A 26,407-nucleotide genomic window follows, 5' to 3' on the forward strand; every position below is an offset into this window, starting at 1 on the left:
ACTTCATTCTTTTTCATGTGACCTTCCAGTTTTCCCAGCACCACATATTGAACAGACTCTCCTTAATCCATTGTTATTACTTTATCATAAATTAAGTATTGATATGGTACATGGGTTTCTTTCTGGGCTTTTGTTACTATTCCATTGATTCATGTGTCTATTTTTATGCCAATATGATACTATTTTTAATACAGTTGCTTTTAAGTATATCTTAAAGTCAGGTAATATGATGGATGCCTCCTTCCTTTTTTTCAAGCTTGCTCTTGTTATGTAAGACCTTCCTATAGGCCTCAAGACTGGTTCCATATAAATTTCTACATTTTTTTCAATTTCTTTGAAGACTATTATTAGTGTTTTGATCTGGAATCCATTAAATTTATATATTGCTTTAGGATTGATAGTCATTTTGATTATATTGATACATTGTATGGTTCTCATTGTATAGGTACTTCACTTCCTTGGTTAGGTTAATTCCTAGAAATTGGATTCTTTTCTAATCCAACTGTGAATGAAATTATTTTCTTAGTTTTGAATCCAATTATTAATTGAATTATTTTTGTAATTTGTTTTTCTTCTTGTTTGTTGTTTGTACATAAAAATACTGTGGATTTTTGTATGCTGGTTTTGTAACCAGCCACTTTGCTATATTTACTTATTGTTAAGAGGTGAAGTGTTTAGGGTTTGACTTTTGCTTTCTTTTGATTAATGGATTCTAAGTGGTTTATTTATACAAATATATTCAATCCATAGAGTAATCCTATGAATAAACACAATTGTCTTCTTTCTACAAATGAGCTGGAGGATGGAGCTATTTGGAGACTAGTTTAGGCTACCCAGATGGTAAACGGTAGAGCCAAATTTAAATCTATAATGTATAGCTCCATGTAGGATCAGGAATGGCCACAGAGCAGGTTTTCTATGATCCCATGCAGACGGTGTAAAGGAGGAGAGAGTCCTGGAGACCTCGGCTTGTTTTCAGGCTTTTATTGGGATTACCAGGTACACAGCAGGCAGGCAGGGGCGCTGGGGGACAGGGAGGCAAGCAGGCCTCCCAGCCCCCAGCAAGTCCTCACTCTGGGCTCTCCGGCCTTCTCTCACATTCTCTCTGCTCTTCTCATGGCTCTGCTTTTCTCTCGCATTCTCTGCTCCTCTGCTTCTTTCTCGGCTTCTGCTGGCGTCACAGAAGCTCCTCTGCTTCTTTCTCTGGCTTCTGCTGGCGTGTGCTTCTTTCTCGGCTTCTGCTGGCCCTTAAAAGCCCGGTCTTAGCCCAGGTGAATCCCATCTACCTATGCCCACACCCTACTCCAGGTGCCCGCCATCAGGCGTGTATTTGGGACCACAGGGTTCCGTCATCTATCCTAATGGCGGGAGGGCAGAAAAGCCTGATACTTTTACCTTACCCTACACTCCAGAACTCGGCTTTTAATGACTACAGATACTTTCTACCTTATACTAAAACTCAAAGGACCCAAAGAAACCAGCCATGTAAAGAGTTGGAAGCAGTTGTGGAGAGGAATAGCAAGTATAATTAATGTATAGGAGGGAGTTAGTGGAGTTCATGGAGCAGGCTAGAGTGCTGCAGTCGACGCAGACTGGACAAGGACAGGAGGACAGGGTGGCAAGGTTCAGAGTTGGGCAGAAGCCAGACCTCCTAAGGCCTTGTTTTCTTTGGAGTTCTAGACAAAGAAAGAATTTTGAATCTGGCTAGTGGGAAGAAGGAGATAACCTATAAAGGTATCCCTATAGGCTTACATCTGAGTTTCACAGGCAGAGAATGAATGAAAGATGTATTCAAAATACTTAAAGATAAAACTGCCAGCCAAGAACACTTTTTCCTATGAGACTTTCCCTGTGATGTAAGGGAAAAATAAAGGCCTTCTGAGAAGTTGAAGGGGTTTGCAAACACTAGGCCTCTGTAAAGGCAGGAAGGACACAGTGCAGGTTTTCTAATATCCAGCAGACTGGGTAAAGGAGGAGTCAGAGTCCTCAGTGGTTTTTGCAGGTCTTTCATTGGGATTTACCCGGTACACAGCAGGCAGGGGTGCTGGTGGGCCGGGAGGCTGGCAGTCCTCCCAGCCCCCAGCAAATCCTCACTTTATCTGAGCTCTCCAGTGATCTCTGCTTCTGCTTCTTTGCTTCTCTGTCGGCTTCTCTTTGGCTTCTGCTGCTGCTGGTGTCCCTGTGATGCCGCCCTTAAAAGCCCAGTCTCAGCCCAGGTGAATCCCATCTACCTATGCCCACTCCCCACTCCAGGTGCCCGCCATCAGGCATGCATTCCAGACCACAAGGATCCATCATCTATCCTGATGGCAGGAGGGCAGAAAAGCCTGACATTTTCCTTTACCCCAGCCTCCCTTACAAGAAATGTTGAAAGGAGCTCTTTCTAAATTGAAAAGAACATCATTCACACATACATAGAGTTAACTGATGACAAAGAAGCCAAGAGTATACACTGGAGAAAGAAAAGTCTCTTTAATAAATGGTATTGGGAAAACTGGGCAGTTAGGCACAAAAGAGTGAAACTTGATTATTATTTCACACCATACAGAAAAATTAACTCAAAATGGATAAAAGACTTGGATGTAAGATCTGAAGCCATAACATATTTAGGAGAAAAGATAGACAAAACACTCCATGACTTAGGCTCCAGGGATGTCTTTGTGGATTCATTTGCAACAGCAAGAAAAACAAAAAGCATATAAATAATTGGTATTACGTCAAACTAAAAAGCTTCTCTGCATAGTGGTAGAAGCTATTACTAAAAAAAGACACCCTAGTGAATGGGAGAAAATATTTTGCACCTTTGCCTAGGTCTCCACCCTAGAAATGGGAGTTAATTGGTCTGAGTGGGGTCTTTAGTCTTTAAGAATTTCCAGGTGATTCTAAAATCAGGTCAGGGCTGCAATCTGATACTCTTGTGGCTCTACATTCTGACTTAAGACTGGTCTCTTCACCCTTATTTGGTAATTTCACTGATTTCCCTTATCGTTGTTGTTTTTATGTCTTGGGGGTAGGTATCAGCTCTTTATTTCCCTGGCAACTTTTCTCCTTTAACTGGATACCAAGAAAGTTATGACTTTATTGGATTATGATTGATGTTAGTTAGAAAAGTAATAAAGTCACATGAGTACTCAGGGTTAAAAACAGAATTGACTTAATCAGGAGGCAATCTCAGCAGGATTTGACTTGGGGAGATTTGCTATATGATATGATTTAAAATATTTCTGGATAGTATAAATATACAGTGTGTAGATCTATAAATCCATAGATCTGGATTTATTTTACTCCTGAGAGGCAGTTCACAGAATCCCAAGACTAAAACATGGCCTTCCATGCCAAGGTTTCTTTGGATAAATTTTGTGTTAGACTCAGGACCAAGTTCATTCGCTAACTTTACAGGAGACTGAATGATGATGCTATAATGAAGGGCAGAGCATCTGAACCCATAAACAAAGGGGATGTGAGCCTGGTTGGGAAATATTTTCATACGAGAGCATCATAAAACTGCTGGTGAGAGCCTTGGTTAAAAATATGGCTGTTGTTAGTATGGCAATGCCCAGATTCTGCGCAGAGCGATAGCTTTTTATGATCTGAGACAGTAAATTTCCTTTATTAAAATAAACAATAAGTCTCCTGTAAGGACAGAATCAAGGAAACTCCTAAATACAGGAGGCCCAGACAGGAGGCCCTCTGGGCAGGAATCCTTCCCTAGACCCCTGGTCACTATTTCTGAGGTTATGATGAGTTTTTCTTTATAGTCCCTTACTAGTAGTTTGCATTCTGATTTTTATTTTTTAGTTTCCTTGAACCTTTTCATTATGGTTTGTCTCTTCATGTACGTTAAATTTCTTTTTCTTAAAGTCTTTCTATCTTACCACCATTATTTCCATCCAAGTTCCCAGTCTTCTGCCTGAATTGCTCTAACAGACTCCAGCTGCTCTCCCTGCCGCCTGTGTTTAAGACTTCTAGTTCATTTTCCATCATGATCTTTAAGTCTAAATCGAATAACTTCCCTGTTGAAAAATCTCAATAACCCCTCGCTAGTCTTAGAATAAATTTTAAATCCCCAAGAGGTTTACAAGGCCCTTTTTATAATCTGTCCCTCTGCGTGTCTGGGCTACCTCCTCTTCTTTCATCTGATTCCTATCTCAATCATACCAGTTTAGGGTGTTCCACTAACATCCTCAGCACAGTTATTTTAAGATATTCCGAGGAAATTCTGGTCTCTGTGCTCCATCCGGTAATGATTGGACCAGAATACCTGGGAACTCTTGAGGGGGGTCTTTAAGTGCTAATTTGAGAATCATTTGCTAGGCTATTGAATTGCTGAATAGAGATGAAATGCAAGCCACCTGGATTGCTGTAAGTTGACAGTTAACTCTACTCCATTAATCAAGGCTGATGATTTCAAAGGTTATCTGAGTCATTATTAGAGAGTGGAGCCACAGAGCCTAGCTGGGCAGAGGTATTTCCTCCACTGAATGGTATTACCATATTTAACTATCTGAGAAAACTTGGAGTACATTTAAAAGCCTCATTTTAAAATATAACCTATCTTAGAAACTTACCTTGGAAAAAGGTTTCAACCCTGTGAGGAATCTGGATAAAATAGTGAAATGAGTCAGATTTAGACTCAGTTGACCTGAGTAAGATTTGACTCTATCCTCACTGATATTTTTACTTTAGGCAAGTTATTTTAATTTGCTCATTAAATTATAGTTTCCTCATCTGTAAAGTGGAACTAATAACATTGTTAGGTTTTAGTGAAGTGAAGAAATGTTTTACACCATATTCATTGCCATCATCCAAGCTAGTAGCTATTCTGTCTCTTTCTCTGCCTTTGACTGAAGCAAGTAGTAAAAGTAAAAGTACACCAAAAATCAGATACTTAGGATGCAGAAAGTATTTTGGGGTGGATTTCCATGACATCGTGATATACCAAAAGGTGTGGATATAGCATAGGAAGAAATTTATAGCACTAACATTAAAAACATTTGCTCTTAAAAAGGAAACTGTTAGGAGATGAAAATATAAGGCATGGGCTGGGAGAAAATATTTGTAAAACATGTATCTGACAAATGACTTGCATCTAGAACATATAAAGAACTGCTATAAATGAATAAGAACACAAATGAGCCAATAAAAATGGGGGAGCGATTTGAGCACTTAACCAAAGGAAATATGGATGACTAACCAGCACATGAAAAGATGCTCAACATCAGTAGTTGTGGAAATGCGGACAGAAACTCCTATATTATACTACTCTGTATCTAACCACTAGAATAGCTAAAATTAAAGATTGACTATAATAAGTGTTGCTAAGGATATTTAGCAACCAGAACTCCTATCCATGGCTGATGGTATTATAAAATCGTACAACTACTTTGGAAAACAGTTTGAGTGTGGGAACCCTCTTAGAATTCTAGAGTTGGTATAAAGATTGTCTTAAACTAAAGATAATTGGGACATAGCAGATGTAGAAAGAATGCTTTTGAGTTTCCTTTATACTAATAAAAACAGAAACTTCTGAGACATGAGGATTGCCATAAATTTTTCCTCTATGGCAACTTTACAATAAACCTATTATAAATCCCTCTTCTGGGGGAGATTCGTGATCCTGAAGAAGCTCAAAAGGTAACTTAATACCTGTATGGGCAAACGCTGTCTCAAACTTCCTGAAAGAAACATTTTTATTCATCCCACAGAAACCTTTTCTCTGTCCCCCACTTCCTTCACTAAATTAGGTAAACCTCTAACTTTTATTATTTACTGAGCAAATACTTCTTTTGTTGACTTACTATGTGCATATGAAAAAGTACTTTTTCCTGTTAATCTTTTGTCAATATAATTCACAGTTCCCAGCTACTGAATCTAAGCTGGTAGACAAAAAGATTTTTCTCCTCTACTGTAGTTTCTTAAAATATTAATCATCTACCACACTACTAAGTCATTCAATTCTTACATATTTACCCAAGCGAAATGAAAGCCTATGTCCATGCAAAGACTTACACATTGAGTGTTCATAGCAGCTTTATTTTTAATGCCCCAACCTAGAAGTGATCCAATGACCACCAATAGTTGAAAAGATAAGTAAATTATAATGTACCCATATAATAGGATTTTACACATTAATAAAAAGAACAGCCATTAGCGCATGGAACAATGTGGATGAATCTCAAAATACTTAGGCTACCTGAAAGAAATAGGACAAGAGTACATACTGTGTGGTTCCATTTGTATAGAGTTTTAGGAAATGCAAAGTAATAACAGTGGCAGAAACCAGATCAGTCATTACTTGGGGGTAAGGCAGAGGAGGAAGGGCAGAGGAAGGATTTGAGGAAACTTTTGGGCATGATGGTTTTATTCATTATGTTGATTGTAGCAATGGTTTGATGGGTGGATACATATGTCAACATTTATAAAATTGTATACTTTTCACATGTAGTTTATTGTCTGCGAATTATACCTCAATAAAGCCACAAAAACACAATTTTTAAAAAGCTTGGATTTTGGAGTCAAAAGAACTGAATAGGTCTTAATTTTGCCACTAATTTATACTGTAACCTTGGACAAGTCATTTAATTTCTCTGAGCTTCAATTCATGTGTAAAACAAGACTATTGTGGTAGTTTTACAGGAAGTGAAAGAATTTTTTTGTTAACTGTCAATGTCATCACCCAAGCTGCTAGTTCTTCCTGTCTATTTTCCAGTGCCTGATTGTAGAAAGACAATAAAGAACTCAGAAAAAGCAGGCAGGGATTTTTGGAGGACTTATACCCATTTCACATGCTTTGAATGTTGTCACTGTAATTTTCCTTTGGTAGAAAGCTAAACTAAGCAGAAAGATCTTTTTTATTTCCTCAGAAGTTTCAGAGGTTCGATAACAATGATTTCTAATTTTTGGACTGTGAGCTAGTTCTAGTATTTCATCCCTATCAGATTTCATAATCTTTCCTACTTCTCTTCAAAATGTTTTATGGCAGAGAAAACAAAATGTTTTAATGATATTGGTCCCTAGCCTGTGAACTATTATTACTTTCATTGTCAGTTATAAGGACTTGTTTCAATGAACATGATTTGATTTGTGCTTTACTCAAATGGATGGAATCTCCTCTCTCTCTCTCTCTCTCCTGGTAAAAACTAGCTTTTGGGTTTTTGATAATGTTGTCAAACTTCTTAGGCTGAAGAACATTTAATTCAGAAACCCGGTTCTGGCAGGTGGTCAATGAATTTGCTTATCTTGAAATTAAGGTTTATATTTCTGACTGTTCAGAATGAATATAGCCTTGGAAATAGATTTAAAATAATGCCCAAGAACTTAGAAATGAGGGAAATAGATCTATTATGAGACTATGAAATAATGTCAAATGGATTATATATTCGAAGTCAAAATAGACCTTCCATCTATAAATAGTAACTATCATTTAATTCAAGGCAATAAAATTTATATAAAAACCACTTGTCAGCGAGAAACAATATTGGTCAGCCATTAAAAAATAGGGAATTTAACAATTTAATAGGAGACAAAGCTGGTGATCCCTGTATGAATTCTGTTTTAAGAGAAAATTCCTGTTTCTAAGAGGTTTGTTCTGATTGATATATTTGATGATTTGAAGGTGAATAGAGATGAAAATCATCTCATTAAACCTTTTTTATTCTCCTCTCACAGTGAAGCCATCTGATAATCTGGATTCTGATGAAGGCTTCCTAGAGGGAGCAGAAGCCTTGGTCAGGCTAATAGCAACATCCAATGACTTAATCTCTGCTGCACATGGCAGTTTTACTTTTCATTCGAAATTAGTCAGTTGGTCTTTCAGTTTTAAGTGTCAACTCATTAAGAGCTGTATTAGCATGATTCATCATCTCCAAATCTGCCTGACCCTGGGCTACCGACCAGGTCAAGTCTAGGTCATTTGCCAGGGTTACTGATTATTTCTATGTTGTGCATTCAGTCATAACTTCTCTGCTTTCATATTTCACTTTCTGGAACATTCAACAAAGTTTCTCACTTTATTTTTCTTGGAACACTTATTGAGTCATTTGTAATTCCTCTGTACCCTGGTATTTCTTCTGATTTGATTAGATTTCCTTCTCCAGATCCATTGCCCATTCTCTAGAGAAAGTCCGGTTGTTTTTAGCTAAGAACCTGTTTGAAATGGTGATCTCATTTGATCTCAAGACTGAAATCGCGTATGTGTTGGTGACTCCAGAATTTTTATCTCCCTTCTAAGTGCCAGACTCATATTTCTAACTGCTTACTTAGCATCTTCATTTGGATTTTCTTATGAAAATATCCAATTTAACATGTCTCAAACAGAACTCTTAATTTCATTTCCAAGCCTGTTCCTTTCCCAATCCTCAGGAAAAACAGCATCACTAACCACCCAGGTGCTTAACCCCCAAGCCAGAGGCTGTTGTGCTGCCAAATGAAGCTACAGTTCTCTGAGGCTGACATCTAGTCATCCCCACTCTTGCTTGTAGAGTCTGCCAGGAGAATAGTATGTGATTTTATGTGTGAATTTGGCAGCAGGAACAGTTCAATTGTTTAGGTTACAGAAGGCTGTTTCCTTGAAAGATAGACAAGGGGAACATTTCCATGACACAGAAGCATGTTTAGAAGACGGCTTTATTTTATCATTTCCAACAAGGCTCTCTCTATATAGGCATATACCCTGCGCCCACTACTCACCCCTTGAAGGTACCTTGAATAATAATTGTCTAATGGCTGTTTCTACCTGTCTTTTATTCTATAAGTTTCTTAAGACAAGTGACTATTAGTTTTGTCCTGTGTGGAATTTACCGTTATTTATGTTGACCTGGGTTTGACTTTTTGAGGAAGGATTTAGCTAATCTATTTCAACCTAAAATATTCCCTGAATCACCTTTGCGTTAAGGAAATGATAAGAAAGCCACCTTTTCTGCTGAATAACTCTTTTATTCTTTCTGTATCCTTAAACATGACCACCATTTTTTCCCCCAGAATACTTGACACCTCAACTTTAAGTAAAAATGCAGGCCCTGGAGCCACTGATAGGGTTTAAAACCTGTTTTTTGACTTGAGTAATTCGCTTGATGTCTCTCAGTCCTGCTTGCTTCATTTGTTATAAAGAACATTTATTCTATGAGAGTCAAGTAACTTTTTAAAAAAAAAAAAAGATTTATTTATTTATTTATTTATTTATTTATTTATTTATTTATACATACAAGCACTGGGTACAGTCAGAAGCGCGGTAGGGTGAGAGAATTCACCAGAGCCAGAGCGGGGAACAGAACAGGCAGACCGACGAAATACACTGCTGAGGGGAGCAGTGGGTGCAGCAGGAGAGGTCTGCACGCCATGTGGGACCCTTGCCAGCAGCCTGAGATTGAACCGACGCTACAGAGGCTGCGGACAGCTTTGCAGCCTAGCGCTCAACTGCTGCGCCACCAGGGGAGGCCCGAGTCAAGTAACTCTTGGAAAGTTTTTAACACAGAACTGGTACAAGGAATATGCTAAATACGGTAATTTGTCATTTTTTAAAATTATAATTCACCTTACAGTTCTCAAACCATCCTCAAAAGGCCAGAAATCTGACCTTGCAGCAGTTTGAGCTGAGTGTTAATTGAACCTTTTCTGAATTCCCATAGTGTCTTGTAGAGATATCTGCCACCACACTTATCATGTATTGTAGTTGGTAGGTACATGTGCACTGGCCAGCATCAGTCCCATCTGATTGGTTGGTGTCCACAGTCTGAGAGCAGTGAAATATTTTGAATATCATCTTGATAGTAAATGTTACATTTCCTTCTCCTTTGTTGGACTGAGAGCACTCATGGGCAGTGCTTGTACCTTATTGCTATCCAATGCCTAAAACCATGCTTGTTGTACAGTAGACTCTACAACACTTTGATGAATCAAAATAAATTGCAGGACTTTGAAGGACTTGAGATACTATAGGAAAGCTAGCCACTTTTTTTTTTTTAAAAAGATTTATTTATTTATGTATACAAGAACTGGGGTACAGGCCAGAGGTGTAGGGGGTGGGAGGATTCACCAGAGACAGAGTAGGGAGCAGAACAGGCAGATCGACTGAAACACACTGCTGAGGGGAGCAGCAGACGAGGCAGGAGATGACTGCTGCATCATGTGGGTAGCTCCCTGGCCAGGGATCGAACCCACGCTGCAGTAGCTGTGGATAGCTTCATAGGTTGCGTCTTAACCCCTTGCGCCACCAGGGAAGCCCCAGGAAAGCTAGCCACTTTTTTGGAATGTAACAACCAATGACAGGGAGGTGCTATGTCTAGGGAAGAAGGAGTCTTTGAGCCAGTCTCAAGTCATAGTATGAAGGCTCCTGTCAACTTTAATCACAATCAGAGGATCTACTCTTAGAATAGCTACTCTTAGACAATATTGGAGGCTCGTTTGGAAGCATCTACTACTTAGTTCCTTTAAGATGTTGACCCATGTGCACTAGTCAGCAGCTACTGCTTAATGACATATGAGCTATGACATGTTCCCTTCTCCCTTCTGTTTCCCTCTCTTCCCAGTCATCTCAAACATGGGATTAACTTCAGGGTAGCAGATAGCAAGGGGGCTTTTTAACTTCCACAGCCTCAGTGTAGCTGGAGGATAGCAGACATTCCAAGGTGGTTTTCAAATCATAAATGAGGAAGTACTAAAAAATCACACTTGCTCAACTGGTTAAAAAACCTACATAGGGGCTCCTGGTGGTGCAAGGGTTTAGGACGCAGCCTATGAGGCTGTCTGAAACCACTGCAGCACGAGTTTGATCCCCTGCCAGGGAGCTACCCACATGGCACAGCAGACCTCTCCTGGCTTACCTGCTGCTCCCCTCAGCAGTGTATTTCAGTCAATCTGCCTTTTCTGTTCCCCTGTTCCCCACTCTGTCTCTGGTGAGTCCTCTCACCCCCCACACCTCTGGCTTGTGCCCTAGTTCTTGTATGCATAAATAAATAAATTTAAAAAAAAACCTACATAGGTTCTTTTTTTTTATTTCTATTTATTTATACAAGCACTGGGTACAGTCAGAAGCACGGGAGGGTGAGAGAATTCACCAGAGCCAGAGTGGAGAGCAGAGCAGGCAGAAGGACCGAAGTACAGTGCTGAGGGGAGCAGCGGGCGGCAGGAGAGGTCTGCGCGCCATGTGGGACCCTCCTTCGGTGGCCGGGGAGCAGCCAAGGATCGAACTGGCGCTGCAGAGGCTGAGGGCAGCTTCACAACCCAGCGCTCAACCGCTGCTCCACCGGGGAGGCCCCCTACATAGACTCTTTTAACACTTAGAGAACTGGCTTGTATACAAAAATATCCCTTAAAGTGTCATGGCCCTGTCGTTGAGTAGGGGTAGGTGTTTTCTAGGTCAGCAACTTCTTAGAGCAGTGGTTTTCCTTTTGGGGGTATAGAGGTAATGCTTAAACCAAAATGCAGGCAAGTATATTAGAAGGATGACTGTAAGAAACACTAACAGGCTTGTGACAAAAGTGAAAGTGTGACCTCTACTAGATCCCAAAAATTAATAATAGGAGCCTGGAGATGGGTGGAGTGACAGGGTGACTTTTTGGGACAACTCTGAACTTCAGAAACCATTTTAAAAACCATTATCACAATGATAATAAGGCCTTCTAAGGCCAAATGAATAGGGTTAAAGCCAGATTGGGGCAAATTCAAATACCTACAAAGCTTTCTCTCTGTGTGAAAGAGAGACAAGTGAAACACATTTCTTCAAGGTACTTTATTTTTCCTCCCTGGAGAAAACTGAATAAACAGAAAGAGCATTAGACAAGGAATGTGGAGACTTGGGTTAAGGGCCTGGAGCTGGGTCTCCTGAGGCATTTGCTTTCTTCCCTGAACCTTAGCTCCAGACATTGGGAAAGACCACTCAGGATTATTGTGAGATAATACAGATGGGTGAGTGCTTTGAAAGTAAACTTGAAAAACAATACAAGCTATTGTTACTATTATTACAGAAGTATAATTCTATCATTAATAATTAACAAAGGATGAAGTTGTGGACCTACACTCACCATCTTAGTCAGAACTGTGCACACAGAGCTATTTCTATCATGACTGAAGCCTGTGCCAAGTTTTGTGGCTGCTGGATCATAACAAAAAGGTATAATCATGTTGCTAAAATTATACAGCAGCAGTTATCTCTCAAAAGGAGATTGCTAAGAGAATTAACTCAGCACTCTAAGAAAAACCTGAGAACAGTTTAGAAAACAAACACTGTAAGAGGCCCTGTGATAAAACTTTAATAACAGAAGTTTTATTTCTTTCCTCCTTCCCTCCCTCCCTCTGTCCCTCCTTCCCTGTCTTACATCTCACTCCACACTAGCTAACACACTTCAAAAAATTGCTGAGTGCCATCTCTGTAAGACCTTGTTCTGGGCTCTGGGAGGACTACCAAAGAGAGCAGGGCACCATCTCTACCTTCAAGGATTGTCCTGTCTACTCTGCGAAGCAGTGGCAATAGTGACACTGGTCTTAATGAGTCATTTGTTAATTGGAGTGGATTGGTAAGATGGAATCAGAGCCAGGGTTCAATGTATAATCAGGCCTTTGACTACATGAATCTTTCTATTATAAGTGTCCTTTTCTTTATTTGATAGCAACTCCTTATAGATCAGTTTAAATACTTGATTCCCTGAAATTCATTGTTCATCCAGACAGAAACTTCCTCCTCTTTATTTCCACTGGACTTGGAGTCACACAGGCCTGAGTTCAGAACTGGCTCTTTAACAGCTGTTTACTGGGCAGTGGCTTGATTTCTCTGATTGCCACTTTCATTGCCTTAAAAGGGGTAATAATGCCTCCTGCTCCTATGAAGTGGGTGCTATTGTGAAGATGAAATGAGTTAATATAATATAGATGCCTAGAGTAGTTTGTTTTCCTCAAAACATGGATTCAATGAGTGTATAGTAGTATTTGTAGTTCTCTGTTTAAAATATTTGTAAAGCATGGCTTCCACATTAGACTGGGTGCTCGCTGAGGGCAGAAGCTGTGCATCGCAGAGTCTTTGCCCATAAAAAGCCCTCCACAAACATTTGGTAAAAGAATGAAGGGAAGAATGAAAAGTGGTGAGGGTGGGCAAATAAAAGAGATCATGTTAATTTACCCCATGTTAGTGATTAAATTATGAATTTGTGACCTCTTTAATAAAGTGGGAATGTAGTGAGAGCAAGTAGCTGATTTTTTTATAGAAAACATGAAGTGTTTACAAGTCAGCAATGTTGTTGAATCATAACACAGAAGGTCTTGACAATGGGGTGAATTAGTATCAAGTTGGTTATCTCATAGACTTGAGAAACTGCCAGAATATTTGGGTGAGGAAAGCAGTTTTCCAATTCATGACACATTGTCATGAATCATGTTAGAGGAACAGTGAGAAGCAAACTCCAAGTCAGTGAATGATGTCTTGAATGGACCACATTTGTCTCCATGCTGGTGAGGTCTCTGGTACCAAGGATTTCAACTCCCAATGTACCATGAACCTGGCTTCCTCAGTGGAAAGGGGCATGCTGGGAGTGAGGAGAAGGCTAAATGGCCATGTCGTCCTTAAAAGATGGAAGGCAGACAGGCCTCTTTCTTTTGCTTTTTTGGCATCAGCTCACATCCCAGTCCTCAGATGGTACTGCTGGTAAGATAGATAGTACCTAGCCATGTACTGTGCTATTAATCTCCTCCTTCACTTCATTTCTCTCTCTTCTCCCAACCCCCCAAATAAACAATTTTATAATTTCTCTCTGCACATCTGCTTTTGGGTCTTACCCTGAGTTCTTAAGAATGTAGGTGAAGAGGCACAACCTATATCATCCCCATTTCTCCTGAGGCTTCCCTAGAGCAGCCTGGAAAAGTTTTCTATAACTTTGTTTTTGGTTTGAGAGGAAGTGAGTCTTCTACTTTGTCTGGGAGTCTACTGGGACAAATTCCGGATGCCCTCCATAAACGAGGTTTAGAGAAGACAGAGCTTCATTTAATGGCATAAAGAAGGGCAGGCCTTCTTCTGACTTTGATAACCATAAAGTGGAATTGGCGAGGAGAACCACCACTTACTGGAGATATTGAACCTATGAACAGAAAACCCCTCTCCAGAGGTCAGTGCCCCTCCTGGGTAGCTGCAAAAGGCTCTGAAGCTTTGTGCCCCCACCCAGCATAGAACTGGGATGTATCTACTTCTCATAGCAGGCAAAGCACCTAATTTTTCCAAAATACCTGTCCTGGGATTGGGCACTTTTCTCTTCATCAATTCCTGGTGGATGGATTCAACAAGCAGGGGAATCCTGCTATAAACTTCTGGTCATATACTCCTCTTTCCACTGGGGGAAGCAGTGACATAGCCTCAAACACCAAGGAATGGGTCTAAAATTGCAGAAGGCAAAGCAGCAGCCAACTCTACAGCTAACACCACCACTCATTTCTCCCTCCAGGAGATACTCATTCCTCTCACGGACTTATCTTAGTTTGTTCCTGAATACACTGACCAGGATGAGGAAAGGGCCTGTGAATGGGGAATTACTAACAGTGGCCCCAGCTCCACTTGGAGAATGAACTCACATGGAATGTGATGCTCTTCCTAGAGGCCACAGTCTACCCATTGTTAGAACACCAGCATGAGGGATTCCACTATTGAAGAGATGATTTGCTAGAGCCCATGTGCCCATATTTAAAGGGCCTCTATTTACACAGAATGACTCAATGGATCACCCAAGGATGCCATTTATGTGCCAAGAATAACCTAAGTCTAACTCATATCTTGTACTACTGTAGTACAATATCAGGGCATGTGCCCTTTTGAAGACTGGAAAGTGGATTTTACCCAAATCCTAGAACCACTGGCAATTATAAGTATCTTTTGGTCTTTGTGGCTACTTTCTCTGCATGGGTGGAAGCATTTCCCACTAGGATGGAAAAAGCTATAGAAGTTGCCAAACAATTGCTGCAGGAAATACTTCACTTTGGATTGCCCAGTTCCATTCAGAGTGACAATAAACCTGCATTTGTTTCAGATCCCTCTGAAAGCAGTAATGACTTACAGATTACTCGGAACTACATGCCGCCTGGAGAGACAGCAAACTACAGAACAAAGTGATAATCACAGGGCCTCCCTGGTGGTGCAAGGGTTTGAGACGCAATCTATGAAGTGTCCACAGCCACTGCAGTATGAGTTCGATCCCTAGCCAGGGAGCTACCCACATGGTGCAGCAGACCTCTCCTGACTCTCCAGCTCTCCCCTCAGCAGTGTATTTCAGTCGATCTGCCTGTTCTGTTCCGCACTCAGTCTTTGGTGAATCCTCTCACCACCCCCACACACACACCTTTGGCCTGTACCCCAGTTCTTGTATGCATAAATAAATAAATCTTAAAAAAAACCCGACAACAAAGTGATAATCACAATCTAAAGAAGACCTTGGCAAGACCTCGATACCAAGAAATGCATTGTCTTGGGACCAGACATTGTCCATCACTCTCCTTTGGATTGCAGTGGCTCCTACAAGTGGGCTAAGTTTCCTCTTTGAAATTGTCTTTGGAAGACCATTCCAAGCTTCAGTTTTGAGAGCTGCATCATACATAGATCAAGTAGAGGATAAAACATATCCAGGAAATTTTAGCTGTAACTTGTAACTTTACTCTCTCTGGGATTTTATGCCTCCGAAGGAATCATTGTATCCTTTCAGACCTGGTGATCAGGTTTTCCTCAAGATTGGCAGAGTGGAGATGCCCAAACTCAATTGTCATAGAAGAGATTTCGTCTTTATGATGTTTGGTAACCACTCCCACGTCTTTGAAACTGGCAGGCATAAAACCATGGATGCGTCACTTCAGAGTGAAGAAAGAGCCAAAAGTATGTTGACTTGTAAACCATAACCCATTGGTCTTGTGAACCTGTCCAAGACCTGAGATACTTGTTTAAGAAAAAGACAAAAACATAAATATTCCCTGTTTTTCTTTTGCAGATTTACTACAGGACATCCCCGGATTGATTTCCTAATGGACACTAAGGACCCTGAAATGCTGAATAAGGTTATAAGCCTTCCTTGGTCATTGCCCTAACTATGTATTTTTTTCCACAGGTCTTAAGTATGTAGAATGACATTTGAAATCACATGCCCTCTGTTGTCAACACTGACCAGTTTTGGGAAACTGATTTTGCTATATGGGAAAAACTTGGTTTTGATTTTAGCTTTTAATTTTTGTTTTATTTTTCCCCCAATTTTTGATTTTCAACTGAAAAAACATTTTTTTTTTGTAATATGGATCTGTGTTTGACTTCTCCCTTTTGTCTTTTTGCATACTGCTTTTGCAGGTACAATGTATCGTTCAAGTGAACGAAAAGCATAACTATTTCAGTGTGAATAAAACTACCTTTCCATCAGGCATTGGTGAGAAGAATCTAGCCTCAAAAGACAAGGTTTTGTCTTCATAAGAGAAAAAAAAAGAGCTCTGTGTCTTTGCAATATGGACAAAACTGCAGTTGCTTAAGATATTCAATATGGGTTAAGTGAAAAGTAAGTTTGCTGTCTTCCTTTATGTTGTACATCTCTATTTCTTTGTATTTAATTATTCTGGCCTCCAAAAAACATGAAGTTGGTTTAGATGGCACCTATAGAAATAGGCTTAGATGGCTCAGAAATATTATGGGAGCTGGTACAAGTGCTTCCAGGAAGCATCATCTGGGGTGATTTTTGAGTTATGAGGAATAATTCAGAGCTTAATGATTTGGTTTGAAACATGTATATCTTTGAAGTTGTGATACTGGGTATAATTTTTTTAAAAATCTGTGCCATTTGTTTTGGGTACATGCTACACAGAAAAGACAGCTAAGGTGAACTATTTAAGTCTTTAAACATTGGGTAAAATGTGCATTGGGAAATTAAGGGTTTTTGAAAGGATGAGAATTCCATTTGTGGAATTGCAATAAAAAATTAAGGTTAAGTCTAACTAGCATTGTTCTGGCTGAGCTTGATCAGAATTTTAATACCTTAAATTGTCACTGTTGAGATACTTCAATGGTATTTTTCTCTAATATATATGACAAAACCTCCCAGAAATCTAAATTAGGAAAAACTGATAGTTTTGTTTAATGATCAGAGGATATTTTATGGAACCTCAGTAGAGTTCCTGAGACACTCCATAAAATTTCTCCCTCTCCTTATGGGAAAGACAGTAGATGAATTCAAATAATTTGATATTTATCTGGTAAATTGGAACTTAATGGGAAGCATTGTTACTTGAGAGAAATATTTAATCTTGCATATACATGAATATTAATATTTGTGTTCTAAAATTATTACGTGAAATTTCTTAAGTGTATGGTAAGTTCTGACATAAAATTGCTGGTCAGTTCTGATTGTTGTTCTGGAATGTTGTAAGATGAAGTTGAGCAAATTTCCTTGTAAAATATGTTATCAAATTTTTAATTTTGATTATTCAGAATTTAGAAATTTTCAGAAATTGTTTCTGGAGAAATTAACAGGAGAAAGGCCTCAACAATGTCCTAAGACCAGCACTAATTGAAAGAACTCAAGAGTGAGAATTTGCTACATAGGACTGAATGGACTATTGGAGATGAACATAATATTAGTAAGTTTATGTTTGAAATAATACTGTATTTCAACTCAAGGAATTTTCCCCCCTTCTTTTAGCTGACCTGAATCAACAGAAATATTAAAATTATATTTTTCTTAACTAATCTTTGCATTTTCCCTCTCTCCTTGATATCATCATATTATGAAAAGGTGGTAATAAGTATTCTTACTAATCATGACTATGTGCCTTTCTTTGAATAATTTCAATAAGGGATTTTATTTGTCTCTTCTTAAAACAGAGAATTGGAAACATGGTCCATGACCAAAGCTTTGACTGGAATGTCTTTTGGGAGTTGAAATTGAGCTGAACTGAGAAGAAAAGAGCTTGCCAGCCTGTCTGTAGGGTTCCAGAGACCTCCAAGAAAGGAGGGAAACTTACCGCCATTGGCGTGCCTGGAGACCTCAGAGAGCAGCCTAGAAAACTTCAAGAAGAGGAGATCTGCCCACAGATACAGGTGCAAGTGCAGTCTGGTGAGGCTGACCCATGACCTGGCTCCAGAAGCCTATACAGGCTGCATGTTGAGAGCTCAATCAGAGATCCTTTATGGAAAATTCTAGCAAAGCCAACACAATTCTGCTTGGTTATTCTGCCCTGTGAATTTATGCAAAAATAGTTCAAATGGATTGAAGTTAGATTTAGTTTTAAAAAGCATTTTTTCTATACTATTTAAAGAACTGGGATGAAGGTGGAGAGAAAATGATTTTCATAGTAGCCTCTCCCCCATTTTTCCATTTTTGAACTTTTTTTTGGCTTGGTCTGACTGATTATTTCCTTGAAATGGAGGACTTAACTACACTGGCTATGCATGGGCAATGCACTAGGGACTGACTGTTATTTCCTTCAAATACACTGTAACTCTGGAGAAGAATTCTTCTGTAGCCACCCCTTAGCACCCACACATTTGACTTTCATTACTATAGAAATGGTGACAAAAATCAAGAGAGGAAACAGTTAGAGGAGCAACCAGGAGTAAACTCCAAACCAGTGAATGATGTCTTAAATGGACTCTACCTCTATGGCAATGAGTTCTCAATTGCTGAGGATTACAACTCCCAGCATGCCATGAACCTGACATCCTGAACCAGGACTGCTGGGAACTAGGGGTGAAGCTAAGTAACCATGTTGTCCTTAAAGTGTGAAGACAGGCAGGCCTCTTTTGCTTTTATGACTTTAGGTCACATCCTGTTTTTTAGCTGGCACTGATGGTAGTACAAATGGCATCCAGTCATTTACTGGCTAATGGATCTCTTTCTGTTTGCCCTCCCCTTATAAATAAACTTCTAAAACTTGAGTGTCTGCTTTTGGATCTTGGTCCAAGTTTACAAGCACATAGGTGAGGACTCCCAGCTTGTGTCACCCCCTTTTTTCTGGGGGTTGCACTATAAAAATCAAGTTGTTCTTTATCCTAATAATAGAATATTTTAATATTTTGGGAATAGAGTACTCCTGTTATAATGAATTTATACTAGATTAAGATGAGTTATGCAAATGTGATCATCATAATTAAAGTGACTTTGAATTTATGATTTCCCCTATTAAGTATTTTTCAGGCCTCCCTGGTGGCGCAAGGGGTTAAGCACCGAGCTATGAAGCAATCCACAGCCTCTGCAGCACGAGTTCTATCCACAGCTGGCCAGCGAGCAACCCACATGGCACAGCAGACCTCTCTTGTCTCGCTCACTGCTCCCCTGAGCAGTGTATTTCAGTCAGTCTGCCTGTTCTGTTCCCCACTCTGTCTCTGGTGAGTCCTCTCACCCCACTGCATCAATGGTCTGTACCCCAGTTCTTGTATGCATAAATAAATAAATCTTTAATTATTTTTCAGTGGTTTAGCAATGCAAGAATTCAAGATATCAAAAACCTCTCTGGGGGCCTTCCTGGTGGCTCAAGGGGTTAAGACACAACCTCTGAAGCTGTCCATGGCCTCTGCAGCACGAGTGCATCCTCTCACCCTCCTGTGCCTCTGGCCTGCACCCCAGCTCTTGTATGCATAAACAAATAAATCTTTAAAAAAAAAAAAACCTCTGGTTTTATGTATTACCACCTTCTCTTTTTATCTTCTAGAAGTAAACATTTATTAAATGGATATAAATCAAAAATGTCCTCATCTTAAAAGCTAGTATTGTAACTTCTTCTGAGGAAGTTATCTTTGATTAGGAAAATATCTTGATAAATCATTTGAGGGCAAAGTGAAACCCTGGGAGTATAGAATGGCAGGAACTAAAAAAAAAAAAAAATAAAGACCAGTAAAATTTGAAGGGAAGGATGGAAGTTTATAAAAAGAGGGGGAGATTCAAGAAGGGGTGGGGAAGAATAGAGAGGACTGAGCAAGAGACTGGAGCCCAAGTTATAGAAACGGCTTAGGGACTTGTGGAAACAGTGCTTAAAATTAAATTTCAAGCTGTTTCTGTTACTGGGCCTTACACCATAATTCTGGAAATCTTCAAAAATATCTTAGGTGGAAATTATGGTCAGTCTGAGTCCACTTCTAAGTTGATGTAGTCCTAACTGGAGATTTTTTCACAGGAATCCTAGGGAGGGTCTTGGACTTTCTGTATTAATTTTATCTAGTTCTTAAATGAAAGAAGAATAAAGAGTGACTAAGAGTGTGAACTCAGATATGGTTGTTATTGTATTATCCAGGCAAGACTGGATGGTTGTTATGGTTGTTATTGTATTATCCAGATAAGACTTATAAAAGTCTTTTATAAGTCTTATCTGTAAAATGAGGTAAAGCATAATAATAGCACCTGCTTCCAAGAGAGCGTTACAATAGAGAAAACTACTAGAATGCTTAGAATAATGCCAAATTAAATGCAGTCTTCATAGTAAGATTTTCATAAATGTTAGATAGTAGTATAATTATTGTATATGTGAAAATAACCTATTCCCACTTAGCTTCTGGTCAAACTTACTCTTTTGCTTAAGCAATTCTGGCATTAAATCCTGCCAGGACTTACACCTTCAAAAGCAGTGATAGAGGTTAAGTCTCATCATTTGTAGAGTTTTCTAACTAGTAGGGAGGGTGGCAGCAACCATAAGCACATTCTTTATATAGAGAAAGAATCTTCCTTCCTTAGTTCAGGAGCATTAGATCAGCTTACCCATCCATAGCTCCTAATTTTTTGATGGTTACAGCAGTGTTTTGGATATATTATTGGATCATCAACTAATGATCCCTTATATTTATGTAACTTTCTAGAGTTTACAAAGGGCTATGCACATCAGTCTTGTGAATAAAGGTGCTTTGATCCTCATCTTGCAAATGAGAAACTATGCTTCAGACAGGAGCATAGTTATCTGCATCACTAGATCCAAAGTAGTTGTGGATTAGAACCCAGGCTTTCTGACTCTTTTTTGCATTGATTTTTGAGAATATGAAGGATTTTTTTTTATCATCTAAAGTAGCTGAAGTATGTGCAAACTCATGCACAGAGAAAGAAAAGCAGAAGAAAAGAGTTTGACCTATTTTGCATATCAAAGGATGTTAGTTTTCCCCATTTAAGATCAGAAGTTTATCTACCCAAATTAAATGCAGTCTTCTAGTACTAATCTTATATATTTCCTTTATTTGAATCCCGCAGGAAGTTATTATTTGCTTCAGTCAATCAATTAATTATTGAAAAGAAAACCATAAACCTCATCCTTGGAGAAATTCTAGCAGGATCTCTTTTATGATGTATTCTTTTGAACTTTTATCTCCCATATTCTCAGAATTCAGACTATCTGCCTGAACCTGGTGCCCGAGTCTGTGCCCTCTCTGAATTAAAAGAGAAATGCCAGTGACTTCTTCAGTAGCCCTAAATCTCCTGTGCCCAATTTTAATCTCATTTATGTGATCATGAAATGATAAAACTATGATCCAGAACACCATAGAAGACAAAATTTTTGCAGAGAAGAGGTTGGTGCAAAAGGAGGTCAGACAAAAGACACTAGTCAGGAAAGATAACTTTAACTTGTGAAGAAGCCTGATTAGAGGACAAAATAGAAACTTGACTTGTAAAAATGTTATTAGTATCTTTTAAGAAAGCTGGACCCCAAACTTTAAAAACTCAAGTGAGCTAAAAACTCCGAGTAGGATAAGTATCAGTTGAAATAACTAATGTTTCAAAGCATAGGGTGAAAATACTATAATCAGAAATACCTTTTTTTGGTAATTGTAACACCTTTACCCTGGTGATCTGATTCAGTTAAGACAAATTTAAATTGGTTCCTAAGGTGTTATTTCTGACGACTTAATATCAATAGCATAAGGATCATGTTGGTGCGCTCTCTCTCTCTCTCTCTCTCTCTCTCTCTCTCTCTCTCTCTCTCTCTCTGTGTGTGTGTGTGCGTGTGTGTGTTGGGCTGGCTCACATTTATAGAGGGAGTTGTGGTGAGAATGGGGCAGAGAAGCCTGGTCAAGGGGAAGTTCAGCGTAGTTAACTAATTCCGGAATGTATTTAACTTCTCAAAAGGCCAGGTTACTTAAAATATACATGTATAAATTCACTTCCTGTTCTCATCTAATGCTTTCCCAGGTTTTCTCTCTTTAAGGATGTGTTAATGTATGGGGAATGAGAAACCAGACATCAACAGATAGGATTTCATGATGATGTTGTGTAGTTTTAGAAGAAATGTCTTCTAACTTTGGCATTGCAAACTGATTTGCATAACCCTGCTTTACTATTCCAACTACTGGAGGGCAGGGCGAGGAAAGAAGACCCTAGCAGCAGAATGTGGTTTTAGCATCTCCTAATTCCAACAGTGCAGACATAGCTTAATGTATCAAGATTCTCAGAGTCAATTGAATCTGTTCCATCACTCTGAATATGTAATTAATGACGGCAAACCCTTTGAACAAAGAAAGATGGCAATACCTGGCAAAGTTAATTAACAATGTATAGATCTGAAATGTGCTCTTTGGAAGCATTCAAATCAAATGTTAAATGATGTCAAGTGTCTTCAAAAGCAATTAAGGGAAAGAATCATATCAAGTTAACCTTCATCATCCTCACTAATTAATATTTATTGGGTGTCTAGACATCTTGCTTGGTGTTGAAAAAGGAATAGAATCTAGAATTTTATGATAGCTGATGAAATACTTATGAGTTCAGTGACAAGGTAGAAAAGGAAATAAATGAACTATTTGAGCATGATATGAACTATTTGAAGGATTTTGGAAATTATTACGGAGATCTCATTAACAGGATCTTGAATATCATCATAGAACTGATAGGTTATGCTTCTGAAGAAAGTATCAATTTATTTCTTTAAGAAGAAATATAGTTAGGTTTCCCTGGTGGCTCAGCGGGTTGAGTGCCACGCTGTGAAGCTGTCTGCAGCCTCTGCAGCATGAGTTCAATTCCTGGCCAGCCAGGGAGAAACCCACATGGTGCGGCAGACCTCTCCTGTCTCGCCCTCTGTTCCCCTCAGCAGTGTCTTTGGTCCATCTGCCTGTTCCGCTCCCCACTCTGTCTCTGGTGAATTCTCTCACCCTCCTGTGCCTCTGACCTGTACCCCAGTTCTTTTTAAATAAATAAATCTTTTTTTAAAAAGAAGAAGAAATATAGTTAAACTATAGCATGATCTTTGGTTAGTATTTGAATATAGTTGACTACTCTATTTTATAGAATTTAATTCACCTTTATTATATACCGTGTACAAGAGGAGATAGAAATGAATTTTTAAGACAATTTTCTCCGAGAAAAGATCTAGTGGTTAGGATACTTAGGTCCTGAGGAGTTTGACTTTTGGCCCCAAAAAACAATGTGTGATTTTTGGGGGGTGTGGGGGGCTCCTCTATAGGCAATTAGTAGACTATTTTACAGATCTCATGGAGGAAATCTGCCCTCCTCACACCAGACTCGGGGCTCAGCCAGTGCACAGCAATCACTGGAGAGCTGCAGCCACACTTACACCCCTGGAAGTGCTCATGCCCTTTGCATATTTGCTTTCCTGCACCTTCATCCCTACATCTCCTCAGCTAGAGACTTTGGCTGAGGTTTTAAAGGTTACTGCCTAGATCTTTTTTGGCATGGCATTTTTGTTGTCTCCCAAGATGGAGTAACTAGCTTAACTCTTTCAACTGAAACAACCAACAAAACCATATAAAATAATAAATAGAAAATAACAGTTTTCAAGACTTTGGACACCAGATGACAAAAGACAGCGATTCCTGAGAGATAGGGAACAAGTCTTTGTATGATTAGCTAGTGTCATACAGTTGTTCCAAGCTTACCGTTTAAGAGCATTTCCAGGTCACAGCACAGGGATGATTTGGGCTTGAAAGTGGAAATATTTTTATGTTTCTGCATAGTTAGTACTTTCTGAACAAATATCACTGAAACTGGGAATCTGTCCTGGGTGAAATCTTAGAGGTTAATTTACAACTGTATAGATAGTGAGACCTCCAGAGACATTTACCTAATACCAGAGATAGATGTTTACATTTCAGGAGGGGATGAAATCTGGAACTTGGAAACATCTCTGAGCTGTAAATCTGGAGCCACTGGGGTTATTTTTTCCTTGGAAAGATTTATTTACATTCCAAAAGGTTAGAACAAGACCTTTCCAAAGAGATTCTTAGATGTGGAAAGGGAAGCATCTGCCTCTTTCCCCTGTATAAAAGCCTAGAAATTTAATGTTTCTATGTCCTTTACCTATCAGGTGAGCTTGCCACCTGATAAATTTTCACATCTGTTTCTCATATTGTTGTTGTGGAGACATGTAATGTGACTCTGACTATTGATCTACTGATCTTGCTGTGAATATAATAAGAACTCTGTCTTGGATTCAAAATCTTCAGTGTGCATTAAGGACAAAGTTAATAAAGATGAGTATTCAAAACGTAATAGAGGGGGATCCTAGGCATAGTTGGCAGACTTCCTAAGTGGAAGAGATGGAATTTAGAAGCCAAGGTGGCTAAAGATTGCAACACAAAGTAACAAGGAAGAGATAGGTGCATAGAGGGAGAACCTGGGAGACTGCAGAAGCTTCTCTTTAAATAGTCAGCAGGTTGCCATGACTGCACATGTGTAAGAAAACAACTCCCAGGGTTTGGGGGCTTGGTGGTGGGGCAATCCCAAAGGACCAAAAACAGTGTTAACACAATTTTAGGAATGTCGTTTATTAACACAAGCCAAACCAGAAAAATTTGTAGTTTATGGGGGACTTTGTTGAATACTAAGAAGATTTTTCCTTAGTAGTGAAGAATAATTAGCCATTGATGGGATGTACCTAGCAAAACCTTCCTATAGCTATCATAAAAACAAGAACCAGTATGAGCAAACTGTTTCTAGGTAGCTAAACTACATCCCAGACACAGCTCGTGAATAGTTGTATAAATACAAAAATAGCCAGCACTTAGCAAGTTAAAATTCACCATGTCTGTCACTAAAGCAATGATTATCAGGTATATAAGAAATGAGGACATACTTATAATGAGGAGACTGATTAATCTATGAAAACCAATCAGAAGCCGACATATTAGACTTAACAGACAAGTACATTTACATACTTTACATTCCATAAGTTCAAAAATTAAGTAGAGAAAAAGAAGATATAAAAAAAAGAGACCTAAATTGTACTTGTATGGGTGAAGTACAGTGAATGGTATTAATGGTAGATTATATATGTGTAAAAAAATAAATTTGAAGAAACAGCAAAACTATTCAAAATGAAATGAGAAAAAATTATTTTGTTTTAAGTGAAAAGAGCATTAATAAGTTGCCAGAAAAATTCAAGTGGCTAATACACAAGTAACTTTTATACAGGAGGAAAAGGCAGCTGCCTCTCTTTCACATCTAGAATCTCTTTGGAGTTCCAAAGGAGAGAAGATGTTGGAGGGTGAGGAAGAAAAAAACATTTGAAGAAATAATTGCTGAAAATTTTCCAAATTTAATTTAAAAAAACTAAAATTAAAATCTAAGCACAAGAAAAACAAAGTTACATGACAGCACATAATAATCATGTTGCACAAAACCAAAGATTAAGATAATAATGTCAAAAGCAGACAGAGAAAAAAAAAAGACCTGTTAAGTATAGAGGAACAAGATGTGTGGCAGCAGATTTATTTTCAGAAACAGTGAAGAAATCTTAGAATATTTAGGGACTAATAAAATTATTAATAATTTTAGGGAATTATAAATAATTGGTATTGATAACAATTAAATATGGGAAGTTTGTAAAGGGATGAGAGAAAGCTGTGACACATAATTCTGTCTAGGTTTGCTGAGAAGAGTTGTTGAAAAACGTTGGGCCCCCTATTGCAGATGCTAGAATTTATCCTGAAGGTATGGGGAGCCGTTAAAGAATTTTGGGCAAGCACACATCAGATTTGCAAGCTCGAAAGATCACTCCAGTGACATTAGAGTGGCTCATAAATGGATGTATGAATAAATGGAAGAGGATGATTTGGAAGGCTGACAGACTGAAGGAAGGGCATGAAACAATGTTGAAGCTATTAATTTTTTAATTCATTCAACATGTATTTGTTGAGTCCTCCAATATACCACACTTTGGGCCAGATTCTTTAGTAACTGTGGTAAGCAAAGTAGCTATTTATATATTGATAAAAAGTGTGCTACTTATATGTTGTAGACATCTTTCCATGTCAATATAAGTAAACTGATCATTCATTCATTTTTAGCATTTTTTTCGTGAATGTTGCATAATAAGCTCTTTATGTTGGGCTTTTGGCTAGGCATCAAAGATACAGCAATAAAAAACCTCCCTGAACTCATGAAGTGGACATCCTAGTAGGGGGTAAAAACAGACTTATATAAGCAGATACATGTAAATGCATAGATGATAGCTAGGTAGACAGACAGAGTGCTAAAGATCA

The sequence above is a fragment of the Talpa europaea genome (assembly GCF_964194135.1).
Source record: "Talpa europaea genome assembly, chromosome: 5".
NCBI classification, from domain to species: domain Eukaryota; kingdom Metazoa; phylum Chordata; class Mammalia; order Eulipotyphla; family Talpidae; genus Talpa; species Talpa europaea.